This window comes from Pseudochaenichthys georgianus, chromosome 1, assembly GCF_902827115.2.
Source record: "Pseudochaenichthys georgianus chromosome 1, fPseGeo1.2, whole genome shotgun sequence".
NCBI classification, from domain to species: Eukaryota; Metazoa; Chordata; class Actinopteri; order Perciformes; family Channichthyidae; genus Pseudochaenichthys; species Pseudochaenichthys georgianus.
Genome location: NC_047503.1, coordinates 19,190,920 through 19,216,734, shown reverse-complemented (window position 1 = coordinate 19,216,734; position 25,815 = coordinate 19,190,920).

Sequence of the window (25,815 nt, the reverse complement as noted above, 5' to 3'; positions counted from 1 at the left end):
ACACACCGGAGGCGCTCCACCAGCTGTACCGGCTGCTCTGATGGAGCTCCTTCACTACTGATGACAACTGAACAAATGAGGGGGGGCTTCCTAAAATCAGTCAACACTCAGAGGGTTGGCTGTGTTTGTTAAAAATGTAATTAGTCTAACTCTGAAATTAAATACTGTAAACACCACATCCACATTTTGAACATCATGTAACTAAGGCTTACTATGTATTTGTAATATGTGCAGTGACTGAACAAAAAATGTAATGTAAATAATCGTATATATTTATAGATAATGTATGTGAATTCTCAGCCTTATACCACAGTCGTGTCCGTTAGGTGCTAGGGGCCATAGTTCAAGTCCACTAATACAGTATCCGACATGGGAACACCCGCGTTTAACTTGATGGTTGATTTGTTGCAGTGCAGACTTATATTGTATTTGGCCGATGATGAAGAATTACACTGTCAACTGGTGTAAGTGAAGATGTCATGTCATCGCCTATTGATTTATGGGTACATTTCTTAGTGGAAAACATAAATTACTTAAAGGTCAATTTTTACAATCTACTGTACACAAACATCCACTCATTTTGTATTGATAATTTTCATAAATTCTATCCTAAAGGGCCTTTAAAGAAGTGCCTCATGCTTTAGTGGTGACAGTTTGATCAGGAAAACACATGTTTCACTGCACTGAGTGTTCCTAATCATCACAGAGCTTTTACAAGGCACTTATGATAAGCCCTTTAAATCCTCACTTCCACATTGTTATCACACTGCTTTCCAAGTGCTTGATCTAATCGCAATCAGTGATGATGAATCACAGTGGCCTGAGAACATATTTGCCTTCATGGAGAATGTAGTAACATGAATATTCACTGTGGTTATTGTTGCTGAAATATGTTTGCTGGTAATATAATGCTTCTATACTGTCTTCTAAAAAAATATGATTTCTGTGACCACATCTTTTTGAGTACTTCAATTTTTTGTAGACAGATTCATTGCTTTACATCGTGAATGTAGAAGTACTCAAATCCCTTATTTAAGCATCATAACATAAAAGTTAGGATTAAATAAAGTAAACAAACACTGACTGTACAGTAATCATCAATTGTTTAACTATCTCCGTGAATATTTAGTGTTGTTGTAAAAATAAAACATTGAAATTTAGTGATGTAGTTGAATCACATGTAACCATAATACTTATGCATCTGACAATTGGATTTAAGGACCGCACTTCAGCAAATGTACTTAGCCACTTTCCACATCTTGCATTCAAGTGTATAAGTTCCTACTGTAAACGTGTGAAGTGCTGCCATCTGGCCTACAGCCATAATAAGAGTCTCCATATAATTGTAAATTGTAAACAGCATATGACAGTTTATGCCAACACAGGCTAAAGCCAGTTCACATTGCCAAGATGTTAAACAACAAGCTTAGTGTGGCTACATAAATGCTTTATGACTGTAATTGTTTAAGTAGGAGAGATACTCAGCATACAGTAAGTAAGAACATTTGGCTTGGGTTATTACTGAATGGGCACATTAAACTAATTTATCTGTGGTCGATGTAATCATACATTTTCAGCCTCAGTTGAGATGGTTTGGTTGGGCCATCTTGTTTCACACTTCACTGAAACAACAAGTGTAGAGTTGCTGCAGACCCCAATGATGACTAACTTCACTTGGAGGATTTGTTTTAAAAAGCGAAGGTCAGACATGGGGTTGTAAAAGCAAAATTCCACCACGAGTTCATAGCTGGACCGGCCAAACGTCATATTGGGAAATAAAGATCAGGCAATAATCCTTGTCCCTGTATACATTGTGAAAGGAAAAGAGGAGAGCATCTATAAAATGTGTCTTAGCCATATACAAATGGCTCGAGATAGAGGGAAGGAATGGCGAAACATGATTCATTCTGGAAAAGTGAGCAATCACATGGATCTTCACCTCTCCTGGATACAATGAGGCCTACACAAGCAGGTTTGGGGAAACATAAAACAGAAGTGACCCTCTGCCTTTGAGGGGCTCACTCCCACAACATCTTTCAGACAAAGTGCACTCACACTGGGAAAACATAGTACGCTCTCTCAGAGCCCGGTCAGGGTACACCTCAGAAGTGCAAAGCGCTACCCCCAAACATTTTCTTAGCGTCCTGCTGAAAGCCGTGATCAGCTTTTTAACTTAAAGACCCGGAGTTGGGTTAGCTTTAACATATCTCCCCCTCGGCCAGAGTAGTGAACCTGGGGAGAGTTTATTTTTTCTGCTCAATTAGAGCTCAATCTGATACTCCAAGCTGTTTTTTTTAGCTCCACACCTACAAATGAACATGGATTCAATCCAAGCAACGAGGTGGGTCGCTGCAAAAACATGTTGTCTCCATAGAAACCATCACATCAAAAATAATCTCTAGTGTTGTCGAAGTGGAACATCTTGAAGTCCTCCAGAAGTGCAAAGTCCCAGTTCCCATAAGGCTCAATGGAGGAAAGAAACACGACCATTAACTATCACAGTTTATGGTCATAAGGTATCGATTTCGCCGTGTTATGCAGTCTTTTGTATTCAAACACAAAACCATAATGACAGTACAATGGAAACCAGCTGAGATTCCAGTGCACAGTTGGCACTTAAAAGCGTGTATAAACCTTTTGGTGCTGCTAATAAATTGAGCTTCAGTGATTATTGGGGAGAGGTGTAATTGTGACTTGTAAGTCCTCAGAGAAAACAATTACTGAAGCCGAAGCCTTGATAAAAGCTGGAAATAAATAAGCAATTACACCGATGAAACCACAAGGAATTTTTCAGCCTCTGAGTACTTGGGCAAATTAAAATGCAACTGATCTTGACTGGTGATGCTTAATGAGCTGTCAGAGACGCTTAAACAAGCAGCTGGTTGATGCCAGTCCCAACCTTGGATAAAGTTACCTCTAGTGACTTGAAATTACCTTTTATCAAATCAAATCAAATCAAGTTTTATTTATATAGCACATTTATAAACTATTTTTGGTCGAGCCAAAGTGCTGTACATACACTGAACAAAAATATAAACGCAACACTTTTGTTTTTGCTCCCATTTTTCATGAAATGAACTCAAAGATCTAAAACATTTTCTATACACAAAATAACCATTTCTCTCAAATATTGTTCACAAATCTGAAAAAAATCTGTGATAGTGAGCACTTCTCCTTTGCCGAGATAATCCATCCCACCTCACAGGTGTGGCATATCAAGATGCTGATTAGACAGCATGATTATTGCACAGGTGTGCCTTAGGCTGGCCACTCTGAAACGTGCAGTTTTGCTTTATTGGGGGGGTCTGGGGGGGTCCGAAAACCAGTCAGTATCTGGTGTGAGGGGTAGGATTAGGGTTAGGGGTAGGATTAGGGTTAGGGTTAGGGGTAGGGTTAGGGTTAGGGTAATGTTGTGAATCGAGTGGCCCATGGTGGTGGTGGGGTTATGGTATGGGCAGGCTTATGTTATGGACGACGAACACAGGCCACTCGATTCACAACATTACCCTAACCCTAACCCAAACCCTACCCCTAACCCTAATCCTACCCCTCACACCAGATACTGACTGGTTTTCGGACCCCCCCAGACCCCCCCCCAATAAAGCAAAACTGCACGTTTCAGAGTGGCCTTTTATTGTGGCCAGCCTAAGGCACACCTGTGCAATAATCATGCTGTCTAATCAGCATCTTGATATGCCACACCTGTGAGGTGGGATGGATTATCTCGGCAAAGGAGAAGTGCTCACTATCACAGATTTTTTCAGATTTGTGAACAATATTTGAGAGAAATGGTTATTTTGTGTATATAGAAAATGTTTTAGATCTTTGAGTTCATCTCATGAAAAATGGGAGCAAAAACAAAAGTGTTGCGTTTATATTTTTGTTCAGTGTGTAATAAAAATAGCCTACAGTAGAGACACTTTACAGCAAATACAACAGCACAGATTGTTCAGAATATCAGTATGAGAAAAACGACACCCTCTATCCTTAGACCCTCACATCGTACAAGGAAAAACTTCCAGAGAAAAACCCGCAGTTTAAGGGGAACATGGGAGAAACCTCAAGGAGAGCAACAGAGGAGGGATCCCTCTCCCAGGACGGACAGACGTGCAATAGATGCCGTGTGTAAATCGAAGAGATAATACATTTTACAGCATATAGACCGAATGTTAGGAAATGCATGTGTCTGTAATAAGATGATGAATCCACGAGGATGTCAGCTCCAATCCTGGAAGCCATCAGGGAAGCAGCATGGCGAGACCCAAGGCAGGACCGCAGAGACAGGTTCAGCCACGTCCCGAAGTCCACGACTTAATCCAGAACTCAGGATAGAGGATCCAAGACACAGGACTACAGCAAGAGGATCAGCCTCGACTCCGGTTCCCGGCGTAGATATAGATACAAAACAAGAAAAAAGATTTGGCTGGGTTAATCGGAACAAGAGAATACACAGACACAGACAGAGAGGGAAAAGGTCATTGGATAAAAGTTATTCTTGATAACCCTCTAGAAAGATCTCATGAACTTCCCCACTCAATCTATCAAGACCCGAGCAGTTCTATTAGAAGTCCAAGGTAAAGGCACAGGCAGGCGCATACCGCTCATGGAATCCCATATGAACTCTGACCCCTCAAGTGTACAAGTGAAGAGACACCATGTGTCAGCTCCTTTTTAGAATAGTATTTCTTCTCTTCTCTGAGAAACAAGGGTATGAAAAGAACAGCCAGAAACAGAGGAAGAGAGGCACAACGTGACTACATAAATGCACTCTCCTAAATATTAAACGAGTAAGAGGTGAAGAAACACAAAGCCAGAAACTGAAATGAAAAGGCACCATCATGCTTCCCCTTAGAATAGGGTGGAAATTATGAAAAGGGGACAGGGGATACTAGTGAAGAGGGACAACAATGATGAATTTTATAAGGCGGTAGTTAATGTTCACATGCTTCAACAATGGTCTTTATAATTTCCTAAACATAAGTAGTTGTGTTGCCTAAACGTTATCCAGTAATTATTTAAACGGGGCTTTCAATTACAAACAAAATGCTTAAAATGTGTAGACATGACATGTTCTTAAAAATGCCATTTATACGCCTTCCCATGAGATCATGTTTGACTAACAGTTATTAAATCAAGTGGCAAACAAGTGAAAACTATATAAAAAAGCAAAGTGAGACAGAAAATTACCTTTGAGAATGGTCGAAACAACAGAGTTAGATAAAAGCCAGGAATAATATGATGTAGAGGTGATTTGCCAATTGCATCGTTGTGGATCCACGTAAGCGTCAGGATCAGAACACACACACTCTTACACACAAACGAATAAAGATCGAGACAAACCAGGGTCATGCAACGCAGGGAACGTTTACATTTGTGCTCCTACCCCTGCAATGGTAGAAGATAGACATTTAGCATAGCTACCCGTAACTCTTAGCTAAATATCTATATGTTTTTATTACTTATAGCTTACTATTTAAACAGTTGTATTACTTTTAGCTAACTATTTAAAAAGTTTGATTACCTTTAGCTAACCATTTCCACTGTTGTATTGCTAGCTAATTATTTCACAACTTGTATATTTGAACAACTGAAATGCTTTAAGCTAGCTATTTCATCAGCTATATTACTTTTAGCTAACTATTAACCTGTTAAATTACTTTTTGCAGTTACTTCTTAAACTCTTTAACAATGACTTTTTTCTAACTCCTTCAAGCTCTCTGCTAGCTTGCTAACTAGCTTTCGTGTAGACTCTGTAGAGACGTGCACTCACAGCACTGCAATCCAGATTGGTTGCACATGGAGCCTGCGGGACAGGAATATGAGGGTGTGAGGGTAGATTAGTTTCCATTTACCTAATGTTAGCATGTACATCATTAGCGTGGAAAAACATTCATACTTACACAGACAGACAATGAATGCTTTGATAGAAGGAGGACACGAGAGAATAGTGTGTGGACTCTGAGGATGCCTTTGAGGGGGTCAGGGTGAAGACATCCTCTTGCTCTCCTCTCTCTCTCTCTTTAACTTTTTTTCTTAAAAATGATATGCTTTTTGACTTTTTAATTTGTGTCACAGGATTACACATTACTGAAATAATTGTTGAGGCTCAAAGTGAGAAATTGGTTCAGACACTGAAATAGGCCACTGGGCTTCTCTTATTGCCATGCTTGAGTTTCCTGCAGTGTTAACTATACTACATAAACTTGACCCATTGTTTGTCCTGCCTACCTCATTCTTCTGAAAACAGACCACACACATGGGACCATACCCAAAACTATATCCACACATACAGACTCACACAGAAATCTTGCTAACACGCTAACACTTATAGGGTCACTTACTTCTGCATATGTCCCAACTGAAACCTTACCATTATAAATACAAACACACCCAGAAGAGCCTTCGTGACTGCAGTGATTAAATAAAACATTCCGTGAATAACAGTGGTCCAGAAGTATTAATTTGATTGAGTCGATAAACATTGTTACACTCCTAATGAGGACCCTGTGGACCCAGTTTAGGAGGAAGGTTACTCTTGGGGGCCAGTTGGTTTCCATCTCGTTCTTTTTCCATGTTTCCATGTACACTTTGCACACTTTACTCCAACTCCTCGTAAATTGAGTTTTAATTTTGAGGTTGCTTGGTTTTCTTTTGTTGCTCCTTTCAAATACCACTCTTTTAAGTGTAACATTACCCAGAGACCTCCTCTTCAACTTCGGGATAAAGTGTTGTGATGTTTCTACTCTTGATAAATAACTGTCTGGAGCAGGTTCCCTTTCTGCAGTCTGTCCTCTTGATTACCGCCCAAATGCTCAGCAGCTGGCTATTAACAACTCTGGTTTATAGAAGTCCCTTGTGTATCTTTAATTTGTGTTAAATGTTTCAAAAGTCACACCACATTAGCATATTTTCAATCTCAACATGGCTCTCCATCTACTCTCCTTAAGAGACATTTGTTACAATTATTTGTGCACATTCAACTTTGAGTCATCTGTTACTCCTCTAAACAAATTCTGTTCATTTGTGTTTGTCCTGAATCTAGAAATGTTTTAAGTTTTCTTTAAAAAATAAATCAAAATAACCAAATAAGATAGTTTGAAAGCAAACAGAGTTGACACTGTTCACAGACAATTATGTTAGCTGTTACAGAATATTTGCTTTCTCATGAAGTTGCAGTATCCCTTTTATGACACTGAATGTTGTTATGTGAATAAGACTATTATTCCTACAATAAACCACAAGCCTGATTTGCCTTATTTTTAGATAGGGTTTGGCAAGACGCCATTACATCCAGCATCACAGTGTTGGTTAACATTTAACATTGGAACACTCTGCACCTGCTTTACAGCATACAAAAACATCCAGACCATAACAAACCGGACAGAATCAAATCTGCAGTTGAGTAAGAGCGAGGCGAGTGCCAAAACCCATAAACACTGGACCACAAGCATCACAGAGGGGAGCAGCCTTCACCACAACACAGCACTTTGTGGCAGACAAGATCCGATCTAAATCAGACAGACGACAACCAGCCGAGGTGGAGCTCTCCATCTACCCAGAGTAAATACACAAATCTGAATTTAAGAGTGAGTGTTAATGCTCTGAATCATTTAGTTTACAGTCACTGCTCCGACTAATGTTAAACTCATAGATTATAATCTTTTGTTGGTTCATGGTTAATGTGGATCTACCCCACAGATCATCTGTATCAAAGAGCAGAGACTGTTTTAAGAGCGCTACACTTCAGGAAGAGCAGTTTTGTGGAAGTGATGATGGCTCTATGTTATGGTTAATATTGCCTGAGGAAATAAATATAAAACACTTCCTCGAGTGAGCAAAATGTGACTTGGGTTTATTTGTGTTCAGTTTTTGTAATTTGGTGGAACATTTGGATTCAAAAGTGTGATACATGGGCTTAAAGTGCTCAAACGGGGAACTGTTTGTACTCTACAGTAACTCAGACCTTCATGAACATATAATAGCTCCTGATGAGGATCCTTCACAGGTGTGCTCCAAGCAGGAGGCCCCTGACGACAGTGCATGCAGGTGAGCTAGTTCTCCCTGTAGAGCAGCCAACTCGATACAGAGAAGCAAAACACACATGGCACACTCTCTAGCTCTAGGACACATGGAGGCTAATAATAGACACAAGCCACTGAATACTTAATAGGAAATATAAACATCACTCATTTCAAAAACTGTTTTACTTGAAAAAAATGTATTTGAAATGTAGTATTCAAATTCAGATCGAAAAAAACTAAAGTTTGAAAAGTGTCAAAAATATTTTTAACAGTTTTAACTTATATTTTTTAATCTGCATGTATTTTGCAATAACCATTTAAATTCAAGCAACGACTATCTATATTTACCTTTTTTTCTAAAAGTATAGTTTTTGGATCTGAATTTGTGTACATCAAAATAAAAATTCAGCTTTAAAAATTGCAAAATCAAGTAATGTCTTAATTTAATCAAAGAGATAACAGAACAAATTAATTTAGATATCTGGTTTTAAAGGTTGAAATGTTTTAATGGTTTGTATTTAGTGGTGTTAAATTTCAATATGAAGTATTCAGTGGCTTTAAACATTAAAATACGTATGTCTCCGATGTCCTCCTTATGTTGCGTGGTGCGGTGAAGGTCAAGATTTGTTATGTAAATGAGTTTCAGGATGTTTCCGTAATCTAGGGGATAATCAGAGCTCTGAACAATTTAATGGCAGCATTATGCCTAAACCGCCATTCCTAAAAACGTTACTAGACATCTCTGTACATTTGTTTTTCGTCCAGGACAAAAGAAAAGGCGCAAAAACATATCTGACAACGATCAGAGGCTATAAATCATTGTAAATGGAATGGTTGCCTTGTAAAGAGAAACAGGTTCTTGTGTCCAATGGCTTCCATATGGGATAATGTATATAATTCTCACAAAGACACACACACGAATAGCAGACACGTATACGAACCACACACATGGCAGGCGATGATGTTGGGTGGCGTGCACTCAGACCTGGCTGCTGTTCAGATAGAAGTCAGAGGCATTTTATTATGACAGGTGATAAATTGGTCATCAGTGGATAGACGTGCTTCATTCATTATCCATCACCAGGTCACAGAGCGGTCGAACAGGAACATCTGTCCATGTTCTGATCTATCTCGGTCACATCTCTCATTGTGTGAGTACATGTATTAAACGATAGAGATGTTTTGGATACAGCTACTTCCTAATTCAATGTTTTCTAAGCTTTGTAAATAGTTGTGTTTGGCACGTTTGTTTAAATTATGTTCAGCTTTAACTTAAATTACATTTGGTAGCTTTAGGGGGGAGATTGGCCCTGAATTTAATTTAATCATGTTCTGTTTCATTTAATCATGTTCTGGCAGGTTTCTTTATCAACAATGAATCAACAAGAATGATCATTTTAAAGTCAGTTGATAGATTTGTTGTATTAGGAAAAGCAAATACAGACATCCACATGTGGAAGTGTGTCAGGTATTTGGCTGATACTTGTTTTTACCTATATTGAAACGTAATCCTGTGCTTAAGGCTGGCGCTGAATGCATGTTGACTAATCTTTTTTTAGCACGACCACCCTCTGAGTTTCCACAAAGACTTAATATTGCTGCATTAAGATGTTTATTGTTCTTTATATAAGAAGCTTTAGAGCAGGGAACACAGGGACAAACTGAACCTGCAGCGCTATAGTGCAATATATCGTAACACATGGGATAAAAACACAATAAATACAGGCAGGTTTATTTAGCAGCTTTGTATGAGCTAACAGACCAAATATGAACCTTAAAGTGCTCTGTGAATTCATTAGAAAAAAACTCTCCAGTACATCTTACACATTCCCTTGAGCAACTTCTCGCTTCATAGCAATAGTAAGGTTATTACATTATCATCATCCATTCGCTGCATTTTCTTCTCCCAAACGCACTTTAAGTTGAAATTAATAGAGTTTCAGAGGGGACGGGGGGACGGGGACAGGACATCGTGATTGGCTCAGAGGTGTGTAGTCGTGATCGGCAGGGCGCAGGAGTTTTCCATTAAGGAGGCTAAACTTGACCTCCGACCTCATAGGAACTGCACATTTCCCTGTTGGCCCCAGAGTGTCCGTGGGGCTAAAAGCTGCGTTAGTTAAAAGAAGTGATGACCACACGGTGGGGGTCAGAGGTCAGAGGTAAGAGGAAATGAGGAATTGACCGAGACTTACAGGACCTACATGGTGCCTCCTCTGTATGTTTAGTAACTGACCTATCTCGTGGCTCTATGGATTTTAAATTCTTCTGTCGCTATCAGTGTCTTCTTCGGTACTAACATAAACATCATTATCAGAGGAGGTCATAGTAATGGTGTTACAAATGAAATAAAAAGTAGTTAATAGGGACCTCAGTGTCAGAGAGTGTAGTGATGGCAGATGTTTGGAAACACGAACAGTGCATTTTGCTCTCTTGTCTTTTTATTCTCAATAGAGAAATGTCGATAGCCCCTGGAGCTGTAATATCTTTAAAGAGCAAGAAAACTACAGGAAGAACACAACAGTACAGCCCATAATGTTTGATAACACAACAATGACAAACAACATATAACCGACTAAATATCTCAAAAGGAAAGATTTAAATATGTACAAAAACGTGTAGGGAAATATGTTGCCGGCTATTCTTATTTTATTTTAAAGGGTGAGTTTCACACATAAAAAGGATATTATTGAGTGCTCAAATAGGTTTCGTTGGCAAAACGTTTCAAAAACGATTTGATGTAATTAGAGAAAATAAACTAGCAGCAATAAAGTTAGTTTGACTTACTTTTGGCATTGATACATATCAAAGACTCAGAAAAGAAGATTATTTGTAAAGTTTTTTAAGAAGTACCTGTGTATATGCTTTGAACATTGTGTGTTCACATTTTAATAGTAAGGATAATCTCACAATATTAATGTATTTTTCACTGAAACATGATTCAAAATATTCACCGTTTTTTTTCCAGAAATCACTTACCATTCTTGCTATTTACAGTTACTCTCTACAGATTTGAGTAGCCTAGTAGCCAGTCTTTGTTATCAGAAAACTGTTATCCCATTATCTGTTACTCCCTAAAGTTCAACATATGGCTGCGTGCTCAAACACACATGTGCACACACCCTCATTTGCTGACACACACGTCACTGCGCCTGGTCAACCTCCATCACTCATCACCTCATAGGACCAACTTGAGCGTGACTTTCAGAACATAAAGAAGGTTGTGAAGCACGCAACCTTTCTCTCTGGTGTTGTCTTTTTCCAGTTCCGGGCTGGTTTTTAATAATGTCTTCATTTAGCCGGTCTTAAAGCTGCTAAACCCTGAAGGGTAAACTTATTTTAAGCTTCAATAAAGATGGATGTGGAAAATATCCCCAAAAATCCTCCTCTCTTTTTTCTTTCATTTGTCCTCTCATGACCTTGGCTGGGCTGGAGAGTGGCTTCTGACTCCCATCGATGGAACAGGAATGGAATGGCTGTAAGTGCTCTTTCTAAACAACAGCGGACATGGGCAAACATGCTCATTTCATTCCGTGTATCAAGTTTCCTCATTTAAAAGAGAAAGAATGTCATCTTGCAGTGTAGTGAATGTCAGTAGCAGAGTTTTAGCACAGGGAAAAGACCAAACTGTTTTTCTGTGTGTTTCCGCATTATCCTGAGTGAGAGATTGATAAATGAGCGCTGTGTGGATTAGCCCGCTAAATGCCTCTTGAGTTGAACGTTTGAAAAACATTCGTAATGGCCAGTTGCCTACACACAGTATCACACACGGATCATCTAGATAACAGATCCATTTAGACCACTTTGATACAACATTATTTCCTCCTCTCATTTGTGGTGAAGAGTAGAGGTAAAAGTGCAACAGAAAAAACCCATCTGGATGCTGAGTGGTGACAGGGGTGAATGTAAACACACTTGGGGGGAAAATAGCTTATTTTCTCATGAGATGTTCAAATATTCTGAATTAAAGCCAATAAAATAATAACGGAGCAAAACTGGATTTATGTTTTTGCACTGCTTACATTCACTTGTGATTTACAAAAACATTTGTGTCGTATTACAAGTCATGTAAATCTCTCAAGCCCCAAATAAACAACGCGCTATGGGAACGCTGGGCCGTGTCTAATTGGCAGGCAGGAGGTCTTGACCGCTCTCGGCTAACTGACAATCTGACAATGTGGTGCATTGATGTGTGGAGGTAAACACACAGAACCCCTTCCCCTCTGTCTCCCTGACTCCATCCTGACACCCCCATCTCACCTCCTCCTCTCCAGATCATTGCGTCGACACCAGAGAAGCGTTGATCCCACTTGTTCTGGTTCACCAAGGCCTGGAATTCCCTGTTCGGATCAACAGGAAAAAATATCCTTTCTGCCCTGCGAGACAGCTAAAAGCCTGTCAGTTTTAAAGAGGGGCGGGGGTCTCCTAACCTGGCGGTGTCTTTTTACCTATCTTCAGTCTCGACTCTAAGCATTCCCGAACACTCTTAAATTGGGGTTTATGGGTAACCTGTCAGACCCGGGATCATCAGAGGTTTACGGCTGACCAATAAAAACTCTGCTGTGGTTCGGAAGCTCCCTAACTCATCTCCCCTCTTCAAACCCAACCCCCAGTGCACTCTTCCTGTCTCCTAGATTAGAGACCCCAATAAACTCACCACCTTTCCCCCACTACTCCTCCATTTGCCTCCCACATTCATCTCCCGTGTTATCTAAGGACAGGGTATTTTTATTTACAGTTTGACGACATCAGCTCTTGAGTTCTGCTTGTTGTCATGCAAAGCTGTCTAAAACAAAACGTCCTTGTTTTATTCAGGCGAGTTTTTTTATAGGAATGAGAGTTTGAAGATTTTGAATAGTTTTCTTAGTAATAGTAAATGTGTGTGACTTTAATCTTACAGAATTTCTTTTGAAGAATATTTGTTATAATCTTAAAGTATTTTGTCTTGTAAATGTATTACTTTTATGACTATTTTATTTATTTTTACAGAATATTTCTTCCATGGATTCCCTGATTTGTTCAGCCTCATCTGCATTGCATATTTAAAGCTTAATGACATTTGAAAGACTAAAGTCGAAAACCCAAATTAACCAGGTTAAATACAAAACAATAAAAAAACGTTTGAGGTGTTACAACTGTTTAACAAGGGCAGCTCAGCAAGAAAGAAAGTGCTCAGGCAACTTTACCTCTGCCTTGTGCTCCCCCCTGCAAAAAAGCCTGTTTCCTAAAACAACGAAAATTCCTCTGTTGCTCTACAAACCGAATGTATTTCTCTTTGTGTATTTTACTCTCAGAGTTCTAACGATGTTGGACAAATATAATACACACATGAAAAATAAAGAGAAAGAGAAAACATTTCCCAGAGCTGTACAGTTGAAGGTTTGTTTTATCAGAGGTTGACTTGGCGATGAGAGAGATTCAGAAGCTCCAAACATTTGGAGCGAGAACGTCACATGGCATCCTAACAATGTCTAGTCTGTAGTTCTACTAGAAACAGATGGGAACATTTTCTGCTGTGTTTTTCATTAATGACTCAATGTCAAGTGAACATCCATTACAAAGAGTAAAGATGTTGTAAAGACAAATTAAAGTTGTTCGGCTTGTTAAAAGACATTCGACATTTAATTAAATTGTTCTATTGGGTATGGCAATCTGTCTTTCCTTTTGTCGCCTGACTTTTCTTGACACACAAACATTCACTAACATAATTTTTCCCACATGACGACATGGTATTTTATCCATTTATACTCCATCCATTATCATAGTATTTCGGTGGTCAAACTTCACTGACCCCTTCTTGCTCATAATGTCCATCAAAACAAACACGCTGCTCTGTTTTCTTACTTGTGGTCAGGGCCATCTATAAAAGCAGCGGCTGGGGTCAGTGCCATAGGTTTACATGATGTTCCCTGGTTATGACACATGGTGGATTTAAGGCTAAAGCAACATGCACCCCACATACATGTACATCAGGGCAGGGAGGAGCATTCGTCTCATACATTCCTTTCTGAGTGTTGATATCTGTGTTAAAGACGAGTATTTAGAGATGTTCCCTGTCTGTTTTTGTGTATTTGCGTATTTATATTTGCAGCTATAAGATTCACAGGGGAATGACACGCTTTGTGCCATCAGCTCTAACCGCTGATACAGCTATCATATCCTTTTCATCTGAAGTTTCAGTTATTTTATTTTTGAAATAACCTCATCTAAGTAGGTTACGATGGTGTTTTGGTTTGTACACCTTTATGCGGACGACTCCCAATTATATCTACCCCTAAGAAAAAACACTAGCTCTCTGATGCCCCTGGTTGACTGTCTTAATGACATAAAGGCCTGGATGGCGCTAAACTTTTTAAATATAAATGAGAGCAAAACGGAGGTAATTGTGTTTGGACCAAATGGTGATGTCCCTTCCATTGACCTGGGTTCCCTGCAACAGTATGCAAAACCCATGGTCACAAATCTGGGTGTCAAAATCGACAGTGCTTTTAAATTAGATAAACAGATAAACTCTGTGGTTAAATCCAGTTTTTATCACTTGAGGCTCCTGTCCAAAATCAAACCAGTTTTATCCTTTTTAAACTTTGAGCGTGTAATTCATGCCTTTGTTTCAACTCGTTTAGATTATTGTAATGCACTTTATGCCGGCCTAAATAAGACTTCGCTAGCCCGCCTGCAGCTGGTACAAAACGCTGCGGCGCGGCTGCTCACAGGAACCCGCAAGTTTGACCACATCACACCAGTTCTGGCTTCGCTCCACTGGCTTCCTGTCCATTTTAGAGTCCATTTTAAGATTTTATTGTTTGTTTTTAAATCTCTTAATGGGCTGGCCCCAGAGTACATCTCCGACCTCTTACAGGTGTACACCCCCTCAAGGGCTTTGAGGTCGGCTGATCAGCTGCTGCTTGTAGTCCCAAAAACAAAGAAAAAGACCAGGGGAGACCGAGCGTTCTCATCGGTAGCCCCCAGGCTCTGGAACGACCTGCCCCCTCATGTTAAATTGTCGCCCACTCTTGAAGCTTTTAAGTCCCGCCTAAAAACCCACCTATTTTCCCTCGCTTACCAGTCAGTCTGAGCTGAGCTATGTCATACCTATTTGTATGCTTTCACTGTCTGTCCATGGCCTTTATGTGCCTTGTTTTTATTCTTATGTGTGCTTTTTTTATCTATTCGTGTAATATTATATTTTATTATAATGTTATGTTCATTGTGAAGCACTTTGGCAAACCCTCTGTTTTTAAACTGTGCTATACAAATAAAGTGGATTGGATTGGATTGGTCTGTTTCTCAGAAGGATTACTGAACAAATACTGGCACAATATTCATGAAACTTGGTCGATGGCTGTGGGATGGGCCAAGAAACACCCTATTTTATTTTGGAGCTGATCCGTATCACATGGCACATACACACATTATTTTTCACATATGGAACGACCTTGAGTTCCTTTTCAGTTTAATCTAGTTTCACATTCACTGACAGTGAAAAACCAAATCTGCCAGATGTAAACATGCCAGATATTCAGATAACGCCAGATAAAGAATTGTGTTCATTATATTGACAGCTATGACCTTTTCCTGCATTCTTTCACAAAAGAAATGTGGATTTACTTACAGTATTAACAGTATTAGATGATACGTCCAACAGCATTAGCTTGAAGTAAGTTCATTATTATTTAACTTTTTATAGCCTCAAAATCTTTGTTGTGTTGTTGTCAAGATCAAATGTATCTATTAAGCTAAATATTAAATGTATATGGTGTACGGAAAAGATGTTGAGTACATTTTGGTGTAGAACTTTGCCCCTGAAGCACCTAACTCACTTAATAACAGCCGCTGCGATGTCAGCCAGCAACTTGTTTTAAACGGTTAACAAGGTGTGGCTAAACTTTGGTATGTTGAGTTACAATTTATCTTTTAACATTTTGCTTAATTGTATGCTCCATTGACACCTTTTACGTTAATGAACTGTGTTAAAGCAGGGGACTGAAGCATCACATTTTACATTTTAAAAATGTTCTCTTAAGCCTGAACAAACACAAGTGCAACTGGTGGTTATACATTTTCTTTGAAATGTGCTCACTACATAAAATTAAACGAAGTTCAAATTTAAAATCAACTTCTTTTCAGACCAGAAGTCATAGATGTAAATAATATTTTAGAGCCTGGATGAGGATTAAAATATGTAACATATTATTTTGATAATAAACATGATCACAGCTAAGAAAGTACGACAGATTACACGCTCTCAGCTGGAGCTCATATACGAAGTCCTTTCTTCTGTTTCTCTTTGTAAACAATTTAATTTAATTTGAATATCAGAAGACCTTGTTCTAGACGTTCAGCAGAGCAGTGATTTAACGTGGAAGTTGTTTTATTCTTGCATGTTCCCTTATTCTCTCTACAGCTGTACAAATATGCACAGGCCTCAACTGAGGGACTATTTCTTGCAAATTAAATTCAATCTCCACAAGAACAGAGGTGTGATTAGTCCATATTCAACAGTGTGTGTTAACAGTCATGCATGCAATTATGCAAAAATATCCGGTCTCTTTTTTATGTGACTGTATTGATATACACAAGAAGAGCATATTGTTTATGTGACATATTATAAATAGACCTGCTCTGTGAAGCAGCATGCCTCCAGATGCTGTCTGGAGGTCTCTACCTCATGTCTGTGCAATACAACGCAGGAGAAACACTAACGAAAAATGTGATGCACTTACTGTGCAATTATACGTTTTACATTACGTTACATTTTACATTCAAAATAATGGAGAAAAGACTTTAAATGTACATGGCCCAGGTTTAACTAAGTTAGAGCACAATCACAATTCAACCCAAATCTTAATAACCCTTTTTTAATGATTACTCATTCTGAATAAACACTTGTTTAGAGACAGATGTGACTGGGTAAAGGTTATAGTAAACATGCATGTGCTTAAATGCAACCTGGAACATTTATCTTGAGCCATTAGAAAAGGTAAAGTGTAATCCTTATTTAAATCTATGTTGTATTAGAATTGCTGAAAAAACTGAAACCAATGATTGAAATACACATTTTAAAGATATATCCAATTGCAATTGACTTAAGCTTGTAAAATAACTGACTTGAAAAGAATGTATATCTCATAATGGGAGAATTGAAAAAAAAAAACATGCCTGCGTTGACAACAGCGTCTCAGTTTTGAGAGCTTCATATTTCAAAAATACATTTATATTTAAAAACGATGTGTCGCTGTCAACACGTCAGGACATTAGACATTTTTGCTTTTCAACACAATTCATATTTTAAAGTACACGCTGCTCTACTGCGTTTGAAATACCAACATGTTATCCCGCATGCAAAACACAGCTGCCTCAACTGTCAGAACAGAATCTAGTGATACATTAACTAAATCCATGATAAACACATGCCAAGCACATAGTAACACTTTCACTAAATGCTGATGTGTGTCCCAGAGCCTGACCCTTTGCCCCCTCTAAGTGGACCATAACTCTCATCTAGAGTCATCTGGTCCTGTTTACTGCCTGCAGGGGGTCAGAAGATGGAGCACCGGCAATTCATTCACCATCCAATCAGAGTCGATCTGCAACGCTTATCAGCTGTGTGGATTAGTGGCCAGATGAGAGGGGTGACAAATGAGAGAAACAAAGCAAGTCAGAAAAAATGGAAAAGACAAGAAAGGGGAATTAGTTACGGGAATAAAACAGGGTATATATTGAAACTGTTCTCATGATAATCAACCATATATTTTACAAAAAATAATCAGACGGCTAGACATTATGTGTGTGAAAGCAATAGAAAGGTATTTGTTGAATTATGGCAATAGGAGAAGACATTTGAAATGTTTTTTTTCTGGCACAATTTCACTTCAAGAACCATGTCCTCATGAAAGAGAAAGAGACATGAAAGGAGATCCAGGCAGGTGTTGCGTTTCTTCAAAGTTCCTTCAAGGATCATAGTCTGTCAGCGATGTTACAGCAATCTGAGACGACACTCAGACGGACTCGCTGAGAGGAAAAGATAGAGCTGTTGACCTGAGAGAGAGAGACTGGTTCATATACATGGTGGAGCCCTGATAGTTATAGAGAGAGGGAGAGAGAACAATATTAAAAGGTACATAGGGAAAAGGGGTATTGAAATAGACAGAAAAGTGAGAAGCTGTTTGAGAACTGAAGAGGTTTGTTTAGAATATGAGGTGTTGAGTGAAGTGATGGTTTGTTTAAACTGCCTATAAATCTCTCTCACAAAAAAGGATTGGTTTACATCGATCTGCAAAGCAGATGGAGGGAAACTGAGACTGAGATCAGGGCATTCGTGTCCACTTAAAATCAGAACTGTCAAGGCAAGGCAAGGCAAGGCAAGTTTATTTATATAGCACTTTTCAACACAAGGCAATTCAAAGTGCTTTACAAAAAATGAAAGACATTAAGCATTAAAAAAGAAAAGCTAATAAAATAAACATTAAAAGGAAAAATACATGGATAAAAGTTACAGTGCAGTTTAAGATGTGAATAGTTCAATTAAAAGCAGCGACAAAAAGAAAAGTCTTCAGCCTGGATTTAAAAGTAGTCAGAGTTGCAGCGGACCTGCAGGTTTCTGGGAGTTTGTTCCAGATATTTGGAGCATAATAACTGAACGCTGCTTCTCCATGTTTAGTTCTGACTCTGGGGACAGAAAGCTGACCAGTCCCTGAAGACCTGAGAGATCTGGATGGTTCATAATTTAGCAGGAGGTCAGAAATGTATTTTGGGCCTAAACCATTCAGTGCTTTATAAACCAGCAGCAGTATTTTGAAATCTATTCTTTGACACACAGGAAGCCAGTGTAAAGACTTCAGAACTGGAGTGATGTGATCCACTTTCTTAGTGTTAGTGAGGACTCGAGCAGCGGCGTTCTGAATCAGCTGCAGCTTCCTAATAGATTTTTTAGTGAGACCTGTGAAGGCACCATTGCAGTAGTCGAGTCTACTGAAGATAAAGGCATGGACAAGTTTTTCCAAATCCTGCTGTGACATTCGTCTTTTAATCCTAGATATATTCTTTAGGTGATAGTAGGCTGATTTAGTAACTGTTTTAATGTGACTGTTGAAACTCAGGTCAGAGTCCATGACTACACCTAGATTCCTGGCTTTATCTGTTGTTTTGAACATTGCAGACTGAAGCTCAGCGCTCACTTTTATACGTTCTGACTTGGCTCCAAAAACCATTACCTCAGTTTTATCTTTGTTTATTTGGAGAAAGTTCTGACACATCCAGTCATTGATTTGTTCAATGCACTTACTCAGTGTTTGAATTGGAGCATAGTGTCCTGGTGAAATGGTTACGTAAATGTGTGTGTCATCTGCATAGCTATGGTAACTTAGTTTGTTGTTCTTCATTATCTGAGCCAGTGGCAGCATGTAGATGTTAAAGAGAAGAGGCCCCAAGATGGAGCCAGTCAGTCTAGTCTCATAACATATATTGGTTATAAATGTAAAACATAATATTAGCAGCCTGCACTTTCAAAGCCTGAGTTAGTTACCGTAAATATTCTCCAAATGTTAGTCTTTTTAATGCAAAATAAGATTTTTGTGTTACTATTTCTCAACATTATACTGTAGGCCTCTTTTCGAAAGTTGAGAGTCAGCTGCCGACAATCACCTCACAACGTAAGGGAAAACAACCCTGTCTCCTAAAAATTACGTTCCCACAGAACTAAACTGCATTCTCAATTACGTTTAGCTAGAAACGTATTTTCTCCCACGTTACGTTAGTTATGAACGTATCTCAAATACGTTTATTTTCTACATATCTTCTAGAAGCATATTTTCTTCCACGTTACGTTAGTTATGAATGTAACTTAAATACGTTTATTTTCTACATATCTTTGCCATTTATTGTCTTGCTTATAATAATGATAATTAGTTATTTATAAATATCATTTTAGAGCACACCTTTGAAATCGACAATCGGGCTCGATATATGGTTAAATTAAAATCAGTAGGCGAGGCTGTAATTTCGTCAGCTGTTACTCTCATGAGCGAGGCAGAACATAATAGTTTTAACATGCCAAAAAGCTGTTGTGTCGTTTATTGCACCTCAAACATTAAAACAAATCCAGAGTTACGTGTTTCTGTACTTCCTCTAAGAAGAAAGGACAGTAACAGAAGAGCTCTGTGACTTCAGGCTTGATCGCCGTTCAAATGACAGCGCTGGTTTCCCCAAAAGTGGGCGGGGCTGTAAAGTGAAATAGATTTACTCTCATCTATTATTCAAAACCATTCTATTTATTCTAACGTAAATTACATGCCAGTGTTTTATCTTTTATTTATTTGTTTTTATTTTAAATCGTATAATGTCGGACTTTTTTTCCGTCTGTGAGGAAAAGAAATGGGGCTCAGAGCCTCAAAATACTGAAATCTGTATTTTTTTAAATCTTTTCCTTCTAATTTATTATTCTTTTCTAAATAACACACTGTTATTTACTCAACAATAACACACAATTATCCTTGTTTTTATTTATTCATTTAATTCTATAATCTTGGGCTTTTTAGCCGTAAATAAAGTCACCGGAAACAGACGGGACATTTTGAGCGATACACACCACAAACCCACTAAACTGATTACCCAAGATCCTCAGCTTGAAGCTTGTTGATTGGATGTTTTAGCCGCAATGCACGCTGGGATATGGTGTTGATATGATATGGAGATATGATATCCGACAACGAAAAATAAAATAATACCTAATTCAGAGTGTGCTTGCTTTTCTCTTTGGAAGTCATCACATAACGGCATTGTAATACACGGTTCGGCTGCATTAAATATTACAGATCTGCCGTAATTCTTTATTTATAGAGAGAGACAAACAGGAGAACTGCTGCCAAAACTGAATACTTGACGTGGATCATAGATATATCAACAATTAAACAACATCTTCAATTTCTTTTCACAAAATACGTCTCCTTGCAGTATCAATAGTAATTCGGCTGACTTTTATATTTGATCCAATTGGTATATAGGTTACATTTACACCATAACGGTGCACAGCTGATCGAAAAGGACTTGTAGTTTTTAAAGATATTACTGATTTTCTTTGAATATAAGAATCTAAATACTGAGTTGAGAGAATAGTCAGGGGATTTGGGTGATGGGAGACACATCTATGGAATCACAATTTCAATAGCTTACTATTAAATGACGGATAGCCTATGCCTTTCTGTCTGTGATGTTTTACAAATCAGATATTAATGTGTAGAAGTAAAACAAGAGAAATAGTATAGCAATATCCTGTAAAATTATGTAAAAACATGAATACAACTACACATCTTCAGATGTTATACATAAGTGTCTACACTAATAATACAAAGTTATTATTAATATGCTGTGTGTACCTTGTGTGCACCGCCTAGTGGTTAAAGCATGTTATTGAATTATTTTTGTTGAATAATCTTATTTGATCAAAACAATATTAAGAGTACATACTTTCATAGGGGGAAAGTAGAAGGTCAATGATAGAAATATAGAATATAAAAAGTCAAGAAGATACTAAGTGATCTCTACAATAAAACAGTTTAGTGCTGGATGTTCAAAGATATTAATAGGAGGATGTGCAAAACAGAAAAACGAATTAACCTTTATTAACACATTAAAAAATACTTTAGGTTAAGGTCTTCTTTTAAACAAGAAAAAAGCTCTGGGGGTATCTATCTACATATGAATATTAAGCCTGACAAAGTACTTAACGTCTAAAATATTGCTTTCCTGCAATGTTAACTATGTTGAAACACTTATTTTAAATGATATTATACACATTAATTATACTCTTATGTATGTAGATAGTATAAGAAATGTGCAGAATATGACAGTTTAATGGTGGAGGTATACAGTACACACATATTGATAGATGTCTGTTGAGGAACCTGCGACCCAAGTTGTGTATAAGATCAATACACCTTAGAAAACCTTGAAATCTTGAAAGGGATATGCAAAATAGCCATTATACAGTTTTTAATTAACTATTAGTAGAGAATAACGAGTAATGAATATACTTTATAAAGATCTGCAGATAAATGTTTAGTCTTCTCAAGCACCAACTATCAAATATCTCTCCTGATTGTTGGCACTTGACAATCACCTTCCCTGAATTGTATTCAGGTGTAACTAAAGTCTGCTTTAAGGGTTGTTTATATTCCACATCATTAATCAGAATCTGCAAAGTAACTAAACTAAATGTAGTGGAGTAAAAATACCAGGTTAACCTCTGAATTGTAGTGGAGTAGAATTACAAAGTAACAATGAGCTGTCGTGTGGGTATATATTAATGCTGCCCATTATGGATACAAGCGATTTTCACCCATTTAGTAATTACATGTTTTAAATGTGTACACACCAATGTGTTTCCTATCGCCTAAACCTCCAGGGCTGTACACAGTTTAATACTGTCAACTTCTACATTTAAAACGTCTTTTAAAACTACAATTCCCAGTAGAGACGTGCCATAGAGAACATGTTGCGAAACACAATAGCCAGCATGTGTAGTTCTGGGGGGGGGGGGGGGCGTTCGAGTCCAGTTTTGAATAGTCTGCCGTGGTTTCGTTCCATTTCAAAGAGCTTGACGCTCGGCGTAACCTTGGCGCAACATCACGGGGTTTGTCAACGGGACTGTAGTCCCAAACGATAGCTGGGGATTATGGGTAGTGTAGTGTCTTGGGCCATCCTAAATCTCGAAATGTCCCGTCTGTTTCTGGTGACTTTATTTACGGCTAAAAAGCATGCTAAAATGCCCAAGATTATAGAATTAAACGAATAAACAAGGATAATTGTGTGCTATTGTTGAGTAAATAACAGTGTGTTATTTAGAAAAGAATAACAAATTAGAGAGAAGAGATTTAAAAAAATACAGATTTCAGTATTTTGAATCTCTAAACCCCATTTCTTTTCCTCAAAGACGACAAAAAAAGTCCGACATAATACGATTTAAAATAAAAACAAATAAATAAAAAGATAAAACACTGGCATGTAATACGTTAGAATAAATAGAATGGTTTTGAATAATAGATGACAGTAAAATCTACTTCACTTTACAGCCCCGCCCACTTTTGGGGAAACCAACGCTGTCATTTGAACGGCGATCAAGTCTGAAGCCACAGAGCTCTTCTGTTACTGTCCTTTCTTCTTAGAGGAAGTACAGAAACACGTAACTCTGGATTTGTTTTAATGTTTGAGGTGCAATGAACGACACAGCAGCTTTTTGGCATGTTAAAACTATTATGTTCTGCCTCGCACATGAGAGTAACAGCTGGCGAAATTACAGCCTCGCCTACTGATTTTAATTTAACCATATATCGAGCCCGATTGTCGATTTCAAAGGTGTGCTCTAAAATGATATTTATAAATGACTATTATCATCATTATAAGCAAGACAATAAATGGCAAAGATATGTAGAAAATAAACGTATTTCAGATACGTTCATAAGGAACGTAACCTGGGAGAAAACATGTTTCTAGAAGATATGTAGAAAATAAACGTATTTGAGATACGTTCATAACAAACGTAACGTGGGAGTAAATACGTTTCTAGCTAAACGTAATTGAGAATGCAGTTTAGTTCTGTGGGAACGTAATTTTTAGGAGACAGGGTTGGGGAAAAACAGAAGTATGTTTAATGCCGAGAGTTAGACAAGAAGATGGATAATGAAAAGCAGCAGTATAGTTTATCTGCATTCCAGTACTTGTAAAGCTATGCTGTATCTCGTTTCTTTAATCTTTGCCAACACCAAAGTAAAAAAGTTGGTATACGGGTGTGCATAAACCTTTTCACCTCTCATAACAGGACTGAAAGACCGGATCATGTTTTCTTTCGACTGGAAAACAATGCAACGTTTTGGGGAACTTGGGGAACGCAAGGTAATCCTGGTGGATAAATGTAAGGTGCCTCGAGCGCAAAAGCACCCCTTCTCATGTATATGAAAGGCTGGAAGTAAAAATACTGCCAGGAAGATCCCTCCGCTCTGCAAAAACAGCAGGATGTCATGCTTCTTAAAGGTTTTTACTGAGATGCTCTTTGCTTCTTTGTTGTTCTGCTCAAAAGGTCCTCAGAATGCTGCTGCAGCTGTGTTTCAGATATCCTTTTCCAAACAGAATCAGCACATTTGAAGTGTTACTCCAAAGCTGAAGCATGTGTTTTAGAAGGACAAACTGTGCATGTGTTACCTTAATTCCAGTTGGTATTTCTAAGGTACAAAACAGAGAGGGTGGTAATTTAAGGGAGGGGAAGCATGAAGATAAATCATTAAAGGGTGAACAGAGGTGGCCTTTGGGCCTTGGTGTTTCTCAAGACGTTCTTAATGACATTCATCAAAAGCTTGAACATCACCAAAAGGCTCATTCACAGTCCAGTGCTCAAAGGTTGACCATGGACTTAGAAACGTGAAAACTCTCCCTCTTTACAAATGTCGTCTTCCTCAATGGCAGCTTCTCAGCCTTTGTGGGTCGGCCACTGGAACGAGATGGGTTTTGAATGATGGCTGTCCGTTTGTGTGAAGTAAAAACGTGGAGTGAAAAGGAGGGCAAAAGAGGAGTCCTGTTTGCGATTTGCCTGGAGACTTCACACAACTAACATCCTGTAGAGTGGTTTCTATAGAGGCCAGGGTTTTTGTCTCTGAAAGTCATAGGGTCAGTGCTACACCGAAAACCTTGGCTTCAGTTTGTTGTTCTGTGTGATGAAGTGCTCCTTGTTGACTCTCTTTGTTTGTGTGTCTGTGTGTGTGTTTGCATGCAATGCATTTTCTTCGGATACTCATGCTGATGTGTCGTCATCTCAACAATCACTCAACATGTGTCATCATGTTTTTGTAAGACTTACGAAACATATTTCCTAACTGACAGTCTATAGCTATACAATATGAGCAATATAAGGTTATTTTAGCCTTAAATAATTGTGTGATAATAGTATGACTATGCTGTGCACCCCTAACCAATAGCAAGCTGCCTTAAAAGTGCTAACATATTCAGGGCACATAGAGTCAGGATAGTCCATAGTGAAGGAAGCATTTGTAATGTATTAGCTCTGTTGCTACATCCACTTATTCCTGCTTTTTTGCAGAATAAACTTCTCCGGTTTGCAGCCCTAGCTAACAAGCCTCGATGCCTAGTCTATGTACAACCCAGTCTCACGGCATTTCGTGTTATAGTCACGACATTTAATCTATTGATTCGTGTTCACCAACACGATTTTCCCCTTTTTTTCGTGTCACACAGAACGATTTTAAAAGCAATGTATTTCTATTGGTAGTATGTTTCGTGCCTGCAGCACGTCTTTTTGTCCATTCAGGTCTTGGAAGACCGGAAGCTGTGGAGTTCATAAAAACATGTTCTTACTCAATATCAAGCCTAGATTATTGTTTTTATTTTAAATCGTATAATGTCTGACTTTTTTTGTCGTCTGTGAGGAAAAGAAATGGGGCTCAGAGCCTCAGAATGCTGAAATCTGTATTTTTTTAAATGTTTTTTTCCTTCTAATTTGTTATTATTTTCTAAATAACACACTGTTATTTACTCACCAATAACACACAATTATCCTTGTTTTTATTTATTGGTTTAATTCCATAATCTCGGGCTTTTTTGGCGTCCGTCAGGAACAGAATTTCAAAATCAAAATAACCGGAAACAGACCTAGGCCTATAAGGGACATTTCGAGCATCATTGCGATACACAGCCACTGAACTGATTACCCAAGATCCTCAGCTATGGTTTAAGCTCGCTGATTGGATGTTTTAGCCGCAATGCACGTAGGGATATGGTGTTAATGCGATAT